Raw genomic sequence first — 18,833 nt, forward strand, 5'->3', positions numbered from 1 at the left:
CACACACAGCTCACTGTGACTAAATGCAGGGTCTATACCAGCACACACCACACACAACTCACTGTGACTCAATGCACAGCCTATAGCAGCACACACACACACACACACATACCTCACTGTGACTCAAATTGCTTCCTGTACCAAAACACACACACACACACACACCTCACTGTGACTCAGTGCAGAGCCTATACCAGCACACACACACACAGCTCAGTGTGACTCAATGCTCAGCCGATATAAGCACACACACTCACACACACAGCTCAATGTGACTCCATGTGCAGCCTATACCAGCACACACACACACACACACACCTGTCACTCAATGCACAGCTGATAGCATCACAAACACACACAAATACATGACTCACTGTGACTCATTTCACAGCTCATATCTGAACACACACTCACACACATACCTCACTGTGACTCATTGCACTTCCCTTACCAGCACACACACCTAGCTCACGTTGAATCAATGCTCAGCCTATACCAGCACACAAACACACACGCACTGGTCACTGTGACTCAATGCACAGCCTATACCAGCACAAACACACAAACACACACACAGCTCACAGTGACTCAATGCAGAGCCTATACCAGCACACAGACACACACACACGCACACACACACACCTGACTCTGACTCAATGCAGAGTCTATACCAGCACCTACACACACAAACAACACATGTCCAGCTTATTGTGACTCAATGCATCATCCATACCAGCACATACACACAAACACACACACCTCACTGTGACTCAAAACTCAGCCTTTACCAGCACACACACACACGGCTCACTGTGACTTAATGCACCGCCTATGCCAGCACACACACATAGCTCACTTTGACTCAATGCACAGCCTATACCCGCACACACACACACAGCTCACTGTGAATCAATGTACAGCCTATATCAGCACACACACACACGCACACACACAGCTCACTGTGACTCAATGCACCATCCATACCTGCACACACACACACACACACAGAGCTCTGTGTGACTCAGTGCACAGCCTATACCAGCACACACACACACATGAACACCTCACTGTTATTCAATGCACATTCTATACAAGCACACACACACACACACACACAGTTCCCTGTAGCTCAGTGTAAAGTCAGTACCAGCACACACACACACACAGCACACTCTGACTCAATGCATAGCCTATACCAGCATGCACACACACACATACACATCTCACTGTGACTCAAAGGTCATCCTATACCAGTGGGCACATACAGACACACACACATGGCTGACTGTGACTCAATGCACAGTCTATACCAGCACAAACACACACACAAACTCCACTGACTGTGATTCAATGCACAGTCTATACCAGCATATACATACACACACACACACTGCTCAGTGTGTCTCAATGCACTGTCCATACCGGCACATACACACATACACACACACAGCTCACTGTGACTCAATGCACCATCCATACCTGCACACACACACACACACACACACACACGGCTCAGTGTGACTCAGTGCACAGCCTATACCAGCACACACACACACATGAACACCTCACTGTTATTCAATGCACATTCTATACAAGCACACACACACACACAGTTCCCTGTAGCTCAGTGTAAAGTCAGTACCAGCACACACACACACACAGCACACTCTGACTCAATGCATAGCCTATACCAGCATGCACACACACACATACACATCTCACTGTGACTCAAAGGTCAACCTATACCAGTGTGCACATACAGACACACACACATGGCTGACTGTGACTCAATGCACAGTCTATACCAGCACAAACACACACACAAACACCACAGACTGTGATTCAATGCACAGTCTATACCAGCATATACACACACACACGCATTGCTCAGTGTGTCTCAATGCACTGTCCATACTGGCACATACACACATACACACACATGGCTCACTGTGGCTCAATGTCCAGTCTATATGTGCACACACACAAACACACACCCCTGTGACTCAATGCACAGACTATACCAGCACACACAAACAAGCACCTCACTTTGACTCAATGCTCAACCTATACGAGCACAAACACACACACACACAGGGCTCACTGTGAGTGAATGCACAGCCTATACCTGCACAGACACACAAACACAGCTCACTGTGACTCAATGTACAGCCTAAACCAGCACCCATGAACACACACACACACGGCTCACTATTACTCAATGCACTGTCCATACCAGCACACACACACAAACACATAGATGGCTCTCTGTGACTCTGTGCACAGCCTATACCGGCACACACACACACACACACACACACACACCTCACAATGATTCAATGCTCAGACTATATCAGCACACACACACACACGGCTCCCTGTGACTCAATGCACCGTCCATACCTGCAAACAAAAACACACACACACAGAAGGCTCAATGTGACTCAGTCCATAGCCTATATCAACACACACACACACCTGTGACTCAGTACTCAACCTGTAGCAACACAAGCACACACGCACAGCTGATTGTGACTCAATGCACAGTCTATACCTGCACACACAAACGTGGTTCACTGTGCCTCAGTGCACAGCCTATACCAGCACACTCACATGCACTCAAACACACATGGCTCTCTGTGACTCAATGCACAGGCTCTAACAGCAGACACACACACACAAACACCCACACACGAACAGCTCACTGTCAGTCAATGCACAGTCTATTCCATCACATACACACACACACAGATCAGTGATTCAGTGCACACTCTATACCAGCACACACACACACACACACTCACAGCTGTCACTCAATGCAAAGCCTATACCAGCACATGCACACACACACACATGGTTGTCTGTGACTCAATGCACAGTCTATACCAGCACACACACACAAACACATCTGACTGTGACTCAATGCACAGCCTTTGCCAGAACCATACACACACACACACACACACACATGGCTGAGTGTGACTCAATGCACAGCCTATACAGCATACACACACACACACACGCACCTCACTGTAACTCAATGCAGAGTCTATAGCAGCACACACACACACACACATCCACATCACAGTGACTCAATGGGCAGCCTATACCAAGACACACACACCTCACTGTGACTCAATCCTCAGCCTATACCAGCACACACACATATCACACACAGACACCTCACTGTGATTAAATGCACAGCCTCTAACAGCACGCACACAACACACACACGACTCACTGTGAATCATTGCACAGCCTATTCCAGTACACACAGACACACTCGGCTAACTGTGACTAAATGCACCATGCATACCTGCACACAAACACACACACACACACACAGTGACGGCTCAGTGTGTCTCGGTGCACAGCCTATACCAGAACACACACACACACCTAACTGTGACTCAATGCTCAGCCTACAGCAGCACACACACACAGACAGACATAACCTTAATTGTGACTCAATGCAATGCTCATATCACCACACACACACAAACATAACTGTGACTCAGTGCTCAGCCTATAGGAGCACACACACACACACAAACACACACGCATGGCTCAGGGTGACTGAATGCACCATCTATACCATCATACACATACACACACACACACACACACACAGACACCACGCTGTGACTCAATGCTCAGACTATAAAAGCACACACAAACAAGGCTCACTGCGACTCAATGCATAGCCTATGCCAGCACACACACATGGCTCACGGTGACTCAATGCAGATTCTATACCAGGACACACAAACACGCACACACATACACGGCTCCCTGTGACTCAATGAATATTCTATACCAGCACACACACACACACACACACACACACACACACACATATCACTGTGACTCAATGTGCAGCCTATACCAGCAGACACAAACACACACACACCTGTCACTCAGTGCACAGCCGATAGCAGTACAAACACACACAAATACATGACTCACTGTGACTCATTTCACAATTCATTCATGAACACACACTCACACACACACCTCACTGTGACTCAATGATATGCCTATACCAGCACACACACATAGCTCACTATAACTCAATGCTCAGCCTATACCAGCACACACACACACACACGCACACACACACACACACATGTCACTGTGACTCAATGAACAGCCTATACCAGCACAAACACACAAACACACACACATCTCACAGTGACTCAATGCAGAGCCTATACCAGCACACACACACACATGCACACACACACACACTGCTCAGTGTGTCTCAATGCACCATCCATACCAGCACATACACACATACACACACACAGCTCACTCTGACTCAATGCTCAGCCTATATCAGCACACACACACACACATGCATGGCTCACTGTGACTCAATGCACAGCCTATACCTGCACACACACACACACACACACTTCACTGTGACTCCATGCTCAGCCTATACCAGCACACACAAAGAAACACAGCTCACTGTGACGCAGTGCACAGACTATACCAGCACACACAAACACAGACACACCTGACTGTGACTCAATGCACAGTCTATAAGTAGCACATACACATACACACATGCAACTCACTGTGACTCAATGCTCAGGCTATACCTGCACACCCCCATATGGCTCACTATAACTCAATGCACAGCTTATGCCAGCACACACAAATGGCTCACTGTGACTCAATGCAGAGTCTCTACCAGCACACACTCATGCACACACACACACACACACCACTGTGACTCAATGCGCAGTCTATACCTGTGCACACACACACACACACATGGCTGACTGTGACTCAATGCAGTCTATACCAGCACACAGAACCACAACACACACCTGACTGTGACTCAATGCACAGTCTATAAGCAGCAAACACAACAACACACCTCATTGTGACTCAATGCTCAGACTATACCATCACACACATACACGGCTCACTGTGACTCAATATACAGCCTATACCACCAAACACACACAAACACTCGGCTCCCTTTGACTAAATGCACTATCCATCCTGCACACACATACACACAGACACACAGACGGCTCAATGTGACTCAGTCCACAGCCTATACCGGCACATGCAAACACACCTAACTGTGACTCAATACTCAGCCTACACCAGCACACATACATGCACACACACACACACACACACACATTGCTCCCCGTGGCTTCATGCAAAGCCTATAACAGCACACAGACAGACACACTCACACACACACTACTGTGACTCAATGCAGTCTATACCAGCACATACACACACACATACATGGCTCTGTGTAACTCAATGCACCATCCATCATAACAGCACATACACACACCTCACTGTGACTCAATGTGCAGCCTGCACCAGCACACACACACACACACACACACACCTGTGACTCAATGCGCAGCATGTACCAGCACACACCCACCCACACATACCTGTGACTCAAAGGGCAGCCTATACAAGGACACACACACACACGCACACACACCTCACTGTGACTCAATGGTCAGCCTATAGCAGCACACACAGACACACACTCACACACACACGGTGGACTGTGACTCAATGCAGAGTCTATACCAGCACACACACACACACACCTCACTATGACTCTATGCTCAGCCTATACCAACAAACACACATACCTTGCTGTGACTCAAAGCGCTTTCTGTAGCGTCACACACACACACACACACACACACACACACACCCCTCACTGTGAGTCAATGCACATCCTAAACCAGCACACAAACACACGGCTCACTGTGACTCAATTCCAAGCCTATACTTGCACATACACACACTCACACACACACTTCACTGTGACTCAATGCATAGCCTGTTCCAGTACACACACACATCGATACCTCACTGTGACTCAATGCTCAGCCTATATCAGCACACACACTCACACATACAGCTCACTGTGACTCAATGTGCAGCCTATAGAAGCACACAAACACACGGCTCATTCTGACTCAGTGTGCAGACTGTATCATTGCGCGCACACACACACACACACAAACACGTCTCAATGTGACTCAGTGTACAGCCTATACCAACACAGATACACACAGACGAACAGCTCACTGAGACTCAATGCACAGTCTATACCAGAACACACACACACACACACACACACACACACATGGCTTACTCTGACTCAATGCACAGTCTATACCAGCACACACACACAGACACACACACACACACCTCACTGTGACTCAGTGCTCAGCCTATACCAGCAGACACAAACAAACACAGCTAACTATGCCTCAATGCACAGTCCACAAGCAGCACATACACACACATACATGCAACTAACTGTGAATCAATGAACAGGCTATACCTGCGCACCCCCACACGGCTCACTATGACTCAATGCACAGCTTATGCCAGCACACACACATGGCTCACTGTGACTCAATGCAGAGTATACCAGCACACACACATGCACACACACACACACCACTGTGACTCAATGCACAGTATATACCTGCATGCACACACACACAGACACACACACACACACACACACGGCTGACTGTGACTTAATGCAGTCTATACCAGCACACAGAACGACAAAACACACCTGAATGTGACTCAATGCACAGTCTATAAGCAGCACATACACCCACACACCTCACTGCGACTCAATGCTCAGACTTTACCATTACACACACACACGGCTCACTGTGACTCAATGCACAGCCTATGCCAGCACACACACACAAACACTCGGCTCCCTGTGACTAAATGCACCATCCATCCCTGCACACACACACACACACACACACACAAAGATGGCTCAATGTGACTCAGTCCACAACCTATACCGGCACAAACAATCACACCTAACTGTGACTCAATACTCAGACTATACCAGCACACACACATGCACACACACACACATTACTCCCCGTGACTCCATGCACAGTCTGTAACAGTACACAGACACCCCCCCCACACACATGATCAGCTCACTCTGACTCAATACACAGTCTATTCCATCATACAAACACACATGCTCACTGTGAGTTAGTGCACTGTCTATACCAGCACACAAACACACACTCAGATCTCACTATGACTCAATGCAAGCCTATAACAGCACACGCACACACACACACACAAACCTCACTGTGACTCATTGCAAAGCCTATACCAGCACACAGAGACACACACACCCCTAACTGTGACTCAGTGAACAGCCTATACCAGTGCTCGTGCACACACACACACAAGGCTGACTGTGACTCAATGCCCAGCCTATATCAGCACTCACACACACACACACTGCTCACTGTAATTCAAAGCACCATCCTTACTTACAAACACACACACACACACATTCACGGCTTACTGTGACACAGTGGACTGCCTATACCAGCACACATACACACACACACGGCTCACTGTGACTCAATGCACAACCTATGCCATCACAGGCAGACACACACACCACTCACTGACACTCAATGCACATCATATAACAGCACACACACATGCACACACACACACACGGCTCACTGTGACTCAATCCACAATCTCTAACAACACAAAAACACACACAGGACTCTGTGACTCAATGCCCAGCCTACACCTGCACACACATGCACAATCACACACACACCTCACTGTGACTCAATGCACAGCCTGTACCAGCACACACACACACAGACACACCTCACTGTGACTCAATGTTCAGCCTAGATCAGCACACACACACACACAGCTCACTGTGACTTAATGCACAGCCTATACAAGCACACACAGAGACACACACACACAGTTCACTGTGAATCAATGTCCAGCCTATTCCTGCACACACATGCACACTCACACACACACCTCACAGTGACTCAATGCACAGCCTGTACGAGCACACACACACACACACATCACTGTGACTGAATGTGCAGCCTATACCAGCACACACACACACGGCTCATGTGACTTAGTGCACAGCCTATACCAACACACACATGCACACACACACACACACACACATGAACAGCTCACTGAGACTCAATGCACAGCCTATACCAGAAAACACACACACACATGGCTCACTCTGACTCAATGCACAGTCTATACCAGCACATACACACACACACACACCGCTACCTGTGACTCTATGCAAAGCTTATACCAGCGTGCACACACACACATACACCTCAGTGTGACTCAATGTTCAACATATACCTGCACACACAGACACACACACACCCCTCACTGTGACTCAATGCACAGTCTCTACCAGCACACACACACACACACACACACACGGTTCCCTGTAACACATTGCACCATCCATACTGCACACACACACACACACAGACGGCTCAATGTGACTGAGTCCACAGCCAATATCAGCACACACACACAGCTAACTGTTACTCAATACTCAGCCTAGAGCAGCACACACGCATACACACACATGCACAGCTGACTGTGACTCAATGCACAGTCTCTAACAGCACACACACACACACAGCTCACTGTGACTCAATGCACCATCTGTACCTACACACACACACACACACGGCTTAATGTGACTCAATGAAATGTCTATGCCGGCACACACACACACACACACACACGGCTGTCTGTGTCTCAGTGCACACTCTATACCAGCCCACACACACCCACAAACAGCTCACTGTGCCTCAAGCCTATACCAGCACACACACACACACAGACCTCTCTGTCACTCATTGGTCTGCCTATACCAGCCCACGAACACACACACCCCTTACTATGACTCAGTGCACTGCCTATAACAGTGTGCATTCACACACACAAACACACACACACACACGGTTGACTGTTAATCAATGCATAGTCTATACCAGCACACACACACACACACAAACACACCTGACTGTGACTCAATGCACAGTCTATACCAACACACACACGGCTCCATGTAACTCAGTGCACAGTCTATGCTAGCAGACTCAGACACACACAGAAACACACATGGCTCACTGTGAGTCAATACACAGCCTATACCTGCACACACACACACATACACCCACTCAAACACAATCAGCTCACTGTGACTCAGTGCAAAGCCTAAACCAGTACGTGCACCCACACACACACACACCTCACTGTGACTCAATGGTCAGCCTATACCAGCGCACACAGACCCACACCCCTCTCTGTGACTAAACGCACAGCCTATACCAGCGTGCACACACATCACACACACGCTGACTGTGACTCAATGCCCAGCCTATACCTGCACACACACACACACAAACACACCAGACTATGACTCAATGAACAGTCTATATGAGCACATACAAACACACACACACACGTTTTTCTCAGTGTGACTCAATGCACCATCCATAACAGCACATACACACACACACATGCACCTCACTGTGACTCAATGCTCAGACTATAACAGCACATACACACACAGCTCACTGTGACTAAATGCAGGGTCTATACCAGCACACACCACACACACCTCACTGTGACTCAATGCACAGCCTATAGCAGCACACACACACACACACACATACCTCACTGTGACTCAAATTGCTTCCTGTACCAACACACACACACACACACACACACACACCTCCCTGTGACTCAGTGCAGAGCCTATACCAGCACACACACACACAGCTCAGTGTGACTCAATGCTCAGCCGATATAAGGACACACACTCACACACACAGCTCAATGTGACTCCATGTGCAGCCTATACCAGCACACACACACACACACACACACACCTGTCACTCAATGCACAGCTGATAGCATCACAAACACACACAAATACATGACTCACTGTGACTCATTTCACAGCTCATATCTGAACACACACTCACACACATACCTCACTGTGACTCATTGCACTTCCCATACCAGCACACACACCTAGCTCACGTTGAATCAATGCTCAGCCTATACCAGCACACAAACACACACGCACTGGTCACTGTGACTCAATGCAGAGCCTATACCAGCACACACACACACACACGCACACACACACACCTGACTCTGACTCAATGCAGAGTCTATACCAGCACCTACACACACAAACAACACATGTCCAGCTTATTGTGACTCAATGCATCATCCATACCAGCACATACACACAAACACACACACCTCACTGTGACTCAAAACTCAGCCTTTACCAGCACACACACACACGGCTCACTGTGACTTAATGCACCGCCTATGCCAGCACACACACATAGCTCACTTTGACTCAATGCACAGCCTATACCCGCACACACACACACAGCTCACTGTGAATCAATGTACAGCCTATATCAGCACACACACACACGCACACACACAGCTCACTGTGACTCAATGCACCATCCATACCTGCACACACACACACACACACAGAGCTCTGTGTGACTCAGTGCACAGCCTATACCAGCACACACACACACATGAACACCTCACTGTTATTCAATGCACATTCTATACAAGCACACACACACACACACACACAGTTCCCTGTAGCTCAGTGTAAAGTCAGTACCAGCACACACACACACACAGCACACTCTGACTCAATGCATAGCCTATACCAGCATGCACACACACACATACACATCTCACTGTGACTCAAAGGTCATCCTATACCAGTGGGCACATACAGACACACACACATGGCTGACTGTGACTCAATGCACAGTCTATACCAGCACAAACACACACACAAACTCCACTGACTGTGATTCAATGCACAGTCTATACCAGCATATACATACACACACACACACTGCTCAGTGTGTCTCAATGCACTGTCCATACCGGCACATACACACATACACACACACAGCTCACTGTGACTCAATGCACCATCCATACCTGCACACACACACACACACACACACACACACGGCTCAGTGTGACTCAGTGCACAGCCTATACCAGCACACACACACACATGAACACCTCACTGTTATTCAATGCACATTCTATACAAGCACACACACACACACACAGTTCCCTGTAGCTCAGTGTAAAGTCAGTACCAGCACACACACACACACAGCACACTCTGACTCAATGCATAGCCTATACCAGCATGCACACACACACATACACATCTCACTGTGACTCAAAGGTCAACCTATACCAGTGTGCACATACAGACACACACACATGGCTGACTGTGACTCAATGCACAGTCTATACCAGCACAAACACACACACAAACACCACAGACTGTGATTCAATGCACAGTCTATACCAGCATATACACACACACACGCATTGCTCAGTGTGTCTCAATGCACTGTCCATACTGGCACATACACACATACACACACATGGCTCACTGTGGCTCAATGTCCAGTCTATATGTGCACACACACAAACACACACCCCTGTGACTCAATGCACAGACTATACCAGCACACACAAACAAGCACCTCACTTTGACTCAATGCTCAACCTATACGAGCACAAACACACACACACACAGGGCTCACTGTGAGTGAATGCACAGCCTATACCTGCACAGACACACAAACACAGCTCACTGTGACTCAATGTACAGCCTAAACCAGCACCCATGAACACACACACACACGGCTCACTATTACTCAATGCACTGTCCATACCAGCACACACACACAAACACATAGATGGCTCTCTGTGACTCTGTGCACAGCCTATACCGGCACACACACACACACACACACACACACACACCTCACAATGATTCAATGCTCAGACTATATCAGCACACACACACACACGGCTCCCTGTGACTCAATGCACCGTCCATACCTGCAAACAAAAACACACACACACAGAAGGCTCAATGTGACTCAGTCCATAGCCTATATCAACACACACACACACCTGTGACTCAGTACTCAACCTGTAGCAACACAAGCACACACGCACAGCTGATTGTGACTCAATGCACAGTCTATACCTGCACACACAAACGTGGTTCACTGTGCCTCAGTGCACAGCCTATACCAGCACACTCACATGCACTCAAACACACATGGCTCTCTGTGACTAAATGCACAGGCTCTAACAGCAGACACACACACACAAACACACACACACGAACAGCTCACTGTCAGTCAATGCACAGTCTATTCCATCACATACACACACACACAGATCAGTGATTCAGTGCACACTCTATACCAGCACACACACACACACACACTCACAGCTGTCACTCAATGCAAAGCCTATACCAGCACATGCACACACACACACATGGTTGTCTGTGACTCAATGCACAGTCTATACCAGCACACACACACAAACACATCTGACTGTGACTCAATGCACAGCCTTTGCCAGAACCATACACACACACACACACACATGGCTGAGTGTGACTCAATGCACAGCCTATACAGCATACACACACACACACACGCACCTCACTGTAACTCAATGCAGAGTCTATAGCAGCACACACACACACACACATCCACATCACAGTGACTCAATGGGCAGCCTATACCAAGACACACACACCTCACTGTGACTCAATCCTCAGCCTATACCAGCACACACACATATCACACACAGACACCTCACTGTGATTAAATGCACAGCCTCTAACAGCACGCACACAACACACACACGAATCACTGTGAATCATTGCACAGCCTATTCCAGTACACACAGACACACTCGGCTAACTGTGACTAAATGCACCATGCATACCTGCACACAAACACACACACACACACACAGTGACGGCTCAGTGTGTCTCGGTGCACAGCCTATACCAGAACACACACACACACCTAACTGTGACTCAATGCTCAGCCTACAGCAGCACACACACACAGACAGACATAACCTTAATTGTGACTCAATGCAATGCTCATATCACCACACACACACAAACATAACTGTGACTCAGTGCTCAGCCTATAGGAGCACACACACACACACAAACACACACGCATGGCTCAGGGTGACTGAATGCACCATCTATACCATCATACACATACACACACACACACACACACACAGACACCACGCTGTGACTCAATGCTCAGACTATAAAAGCACACACAAACAAGGCTCACTGCGACTCAATGCATAGCCTATGCCAGCACACACACATGGCTCACGGTGACTCAATGCAGATTCTATACCAGGACACACAAACACGCACACACACACACGGCTCCCTGTGACTCAATGAATATTCTATACCAGCACACACACACACACACACACACACACATATCACTGTGACTCAATGTGCAGCCTATACCAGCACACACAAACACACACACACCTGTCACTCAGTGCACAGCCGATAGCAGTACAAACACACACAAATACATGACTCACTGTGACTCATTTCACAATTCATTCATGAACACACACTCACACACACACCTCACTGTGACTCAATGATATGCCTATACCAGCACACACACATAGCTCACTATAACTCAATGCTCAGCCTATACCAGCACACACACACACACACACACACACACACACACACAGGTCACTGTGACTCAATGAACAGCCTATACCAGCACAAACACACAAACACACACACATCTCACAGTGACTCAATGCAGAGCCTATACCAGCACACACACACACATGCACACACACACACACTGCTCAGTGTGTCTCAATGCACCATCCATACCAGCACATACACACATACACACACACAGCTCACTCTGACTCAATGCTCAGCCTATATCAGCACACACACACACACATGCATGGCTCACTGTGACTCAATGCACAGCCTATACCTGCACACACACACACACACACACTTCACTGTGACTCCATGCTCAGCCTATACCAGCACACACAAAGAAACACAGCTCACTGTGACTCAGTGCACAGACTATACCAGCACACACAAACACAGACACACATGACTGTGACTCAATGCACAGTCTCTAAGTAGCACATACACATACACACATGCAACTCACTGTGACTCAATGCTCAGGCTATACCTGCACACCCCCATATGGCTCACTATAACTCAATGCACAGCTTATGCCAGCACACACAAATGGCTCACTGTGACTCAATGCAGAGTCTCTACCAGCAAACACTCATGCACACACACACACACACACCACTGTGACTCAATGCGCAGTCTATACCTGTGCACACACACACACACACACACATGGCTGACTGTGACTCAATGCAGTCTATACCAGCACACAGAACCAAAACACACACCTGACTGTGACTCAATGCACAGTCTATAAGCAGCAAACACAACAACACACCTCATTGTGACTCAATGCTCAGACTATACCATCACACACATACACGGCTCACTGTGACTCAATATACAGCCTATACCACCAAACACACACAAACACTCGGCTCCCTTTGACTAAATGCACTATCCATCCCTGCACACACATACACACAGACACACAGACGGCTCAATGTGACTCAGTCCACAGCCTATACCGGCACATGCAAACACACCTAACTGTGACTCAATACTCAGCCTACACCAGCACACATACATGCACACACACACACACACACACACATTGCTCCCCGTGGCTTCATGCAAAGCCTATAACAGCACACAGACACACACACTCACACACACACTACTGTGACTCAATGCACTCTATACCAGCACATACACACACACATACATGGCTCTGTGTAACTCAATGTACCATCCATCATACCAGCACATACACACACCTCACTGTGACTCAATGTGCAGCCTGCACCAGCACACACACACACACACACACACCTGTGACTCAATGCGCAGCATGTACCAGCACACACCCACCCACACATACCTGTGACTCAAAGGGCAGCCTATACCAGGACACACACACACACGCACACACACCTCACTGTGACTCAATGGTCAGCCTATAGCAGCACACACAGACACACACTCACACACACACGGTGGACTGTGACTCAATGCAGAGTCTATACCAGCACACACACACACACACCTCACTATGACTCTATGCTCAGCCTATACCAACAAACACACATACCTTGCTGTGACTCAAAGCGCTTTCTGTAGCGTCACACACACACACACACACACACACACCCCTCACTGTGAGTCAATGCACATCCTAAACCAGCACACAAACACACGGCTCACTGTGACTCAATTCCAAGCCTATACTTGCACATACACACACTCACACACACACTTCACTGTGACTCAATGCATAGCCTGTTCCAGTACACACACACATCGATACCTCACTGTGACTCAATGCTCAGCCTATATCAGCACACACACTCACACATACAGCTCACTGTGACTCAATGTGCAGCCTATAGAAGCACACAAACACACAGCTCATTCTGACTCAGTGTGCAGCCTGTATCATTGCGCGCACACACACACACACACAAACACGTCTCAATGTGACTCAGTGTACAGCCTATACCAGCACAGATACACACAGACGAACAGCTCACTGAGACTCAATGCACAGTCTATACCAGAACACACACACACACACACACACACACACACATGGCTTACTCTGACTCAATGCACAGTCTATACCAGCACACACACACAGACACACACACACACACCTCACTGTGACTCAGTGCTCAGCCTATACCAGCAGACACAAACAAACACAGCTAACTATGCCTCAATGCACAGTCCACAGGCAGCACATACACACACATACATGCAACTAACTGTGAATCAATGAACAGGCTATACCTGCGCACCCCCACACGGCTCACTATGACTCAATGCACAGCTTATGCCAGCACACACACATGGCTCACTGTGACTCAATGCAGAGTATACCAGCACACACACATGCACACACACACACACCACTGTGACTCAATGCACAGTATATACCTGCATGCACACACACACACACACACACACACACACACGGCTGACTGTGACTTAATGCAGTCTATACCAGCACACAGAACGACAAAACACACCTGAATGTGACTCAATGCACAGTCTATAAGCAGCACATACACCCACACACCTCACTGCGACTCAATGCTCAGACTTTACCATTACACACACACACGGCTCACTGTGACTCAATGCACAGCCTATGCCAGCACACACACACAAACACATAGATGGCTCTCTGTGACTCTGTGCACAGCCTATACCGGCACACACACACACACACACACACACACACCTCACAATGATTCAATGCTCAGACTATATCAGCACACACACACACACAGCTCCCTGTGACTCAATGCACCGTCCATACCTGCAAACAAAAACACACACACACAGAAGGCTCAATGTGACTCAGTCCATAGCCTATATCAACACACACACACACCTGTGACTCAGTACTCAACCTGTAGCAACACAAGCACACACGCACAGCTGATTGTGACTCAATGCACAGTCTATACCTGCACACACAAACGTGGTTCACTGTGCCTCAGTGCACAGCCTATACCAGCACACTCACATGCACTCAAACACACATGGCTCTCTGTGACTCAATGCACAGGCTCTAACAGCAGACACACACACACAAACACACACACACGAACAGCTCACTGTCAGTCAATGCACAGTCTATTCCATCACATACACACACACACAGATCAGTGATTCAGTGCACACTCTATACCAGCACACACACACACACACACTCACAGCTGTCACTCAATGCAAAGCCTATACCAGCACATGCACACACACACACATGGTTGTCTGTGACTCAATGCACAGTCTATACCAGCACACACACACAAACACATCTGACTGTGACTCAATGCACAGCCTTTGCCAGAACCATACACACACACACACACACACACATGGCTGAGTGTGACTCAATGCACAGCCTATACAGCATACACACACACACACACGCACCTCACTGTAACTCAATGCAGAGTCTATAGCAGCACACACACACACACACATCCACATCACAGTGACTCAATGGGCAGCCTATACCAAGACACACACACCTCACTGTGACTCAATCCTCAGCCTATACCAGCACACACACATATCACACACAGACACCTCACTGTGATTAAATGCACAGCCTCTAACAGCACGCACACAACACACACACGACTCACTGTGAATCATTGCACAGCCTATTCCAGTACACACAGACACACTCGGCTAACTGTGACTAAATGCACCATGCATACCTGCACACAAACACACACACACACACACAGTGACGGCTCAGTGTGTCTCGGTGCACAGCCTATACCAGAACACACACACACACCTAACTGTGACTCAATGCACAGCCTACAGCAGCACACACACACAGACAGACATAACCTTAATTGTGACTCAATGCAATGCTCATATCACCACACACACACAAACATAACTGTGACTCAGTGCTCAGCCTATAGGAGCACACACACACACACAAACACACACGCATGGCTCAGGGTGACTGAATGCACCATCTATACCATCATACACATACACACACACACACACACACACAGACACCACGCTGTGACTCAATGCTCAGACTATAAAAGCACACACAAACAAGGCTCACTGCGACTCAATGCATAGCCTATGCCAGCACACACACATGGCTCACGGTGACTCAATGCAGATTCTATACCAGGACACACAAACACGCACACACACACACGGCTCCCTGTGACTCAATGAATATTCTATACCAGCACACACACACACACACACACACACACACATATCACTTTGACTCAATGTGCAGCCTATACCAGCACACACAAACACACACACACCTGTCACTCAGTGCACAGCCGATAGCAGTACAAACACACACAAATACATGACTCACTGTGACTCATTTCACAATTCATTCATGAACACACACTCACACACACACCTCACTGTGACTCAATGATATGCCTATACCAGCACACACACATAGCTCACTATAACTCAATGCTCAGCCTATACCAGCACACACACACACACACACACACACACACACACACAGGTCACTGTGACTCAATGAACAGCCTATACCAGCACAAACACACAAACACACACACATCTCACAGTGACTCAATGCAGAGCCTATACCACCACACACACACACATGCACACACACACACACTGCTCAGTGTGTCTCAATGCACCATCCATACCAGCACATACACACATACACACACACAGCTCACTCTGACTCAATGCTCAGCCTATATCAGCACACACACACACACATGCATGGCTCACTGTGACTCAATGCACAGCCTATACCTGCACACACACACACACACACACTTCACTGTGACTCCATGCTCAGCCTATACCAGCACACACAAAGAAACACAGCTCACTGTGACTCAGTGCACAGACTATACCAGCACACACAAACACAGACACACATGACTGTGACTCAATGCACAGTCTCTAAGTAGCACATACACATACACACATGCAACTCACTGTGACTCAATGCTCAGGCTATACCTGCACACCCCCATATGGCTCACTATAACTCAATGCACAGCTTATGCCAGCACACACAAATGGCTCACTGTGACTCAATGCAGAGTCTCTACCAGCAAACACTCATGCACACACACACACACACACCACTGTGACTCAATGCGCAGTCTATACCTGTGCACACACACACACACACACACATGGCTGACTGTGACTCAATGCAGTCTATACCAGCACACAGAACCACAACACACACCTGACTGTGACTCAATGCACAGTCTATAAGCAGCAAACACAACAACACACCTCATTGTGACTCAATGCTCAGACTATACCATCACACACACACACGGCTCACTGTGACTCAATGCACAGCCTATGCCAACACGCACACATACACACACACACACGGCTCACTGTGACTCAA

Source organism: Balaenoptera physalus (genome assembly GCF_965194825.1).
Source record: "Balaenoptera physalus genome assembly, chromosome: Y".
Classification (NCBI taxonomy): Eukaryota; Metazoa; Chordata; class Mammalia; order Artiodactyla; family Balaenopteridae; genus Balaenoptera; species Balaenoptera physalus.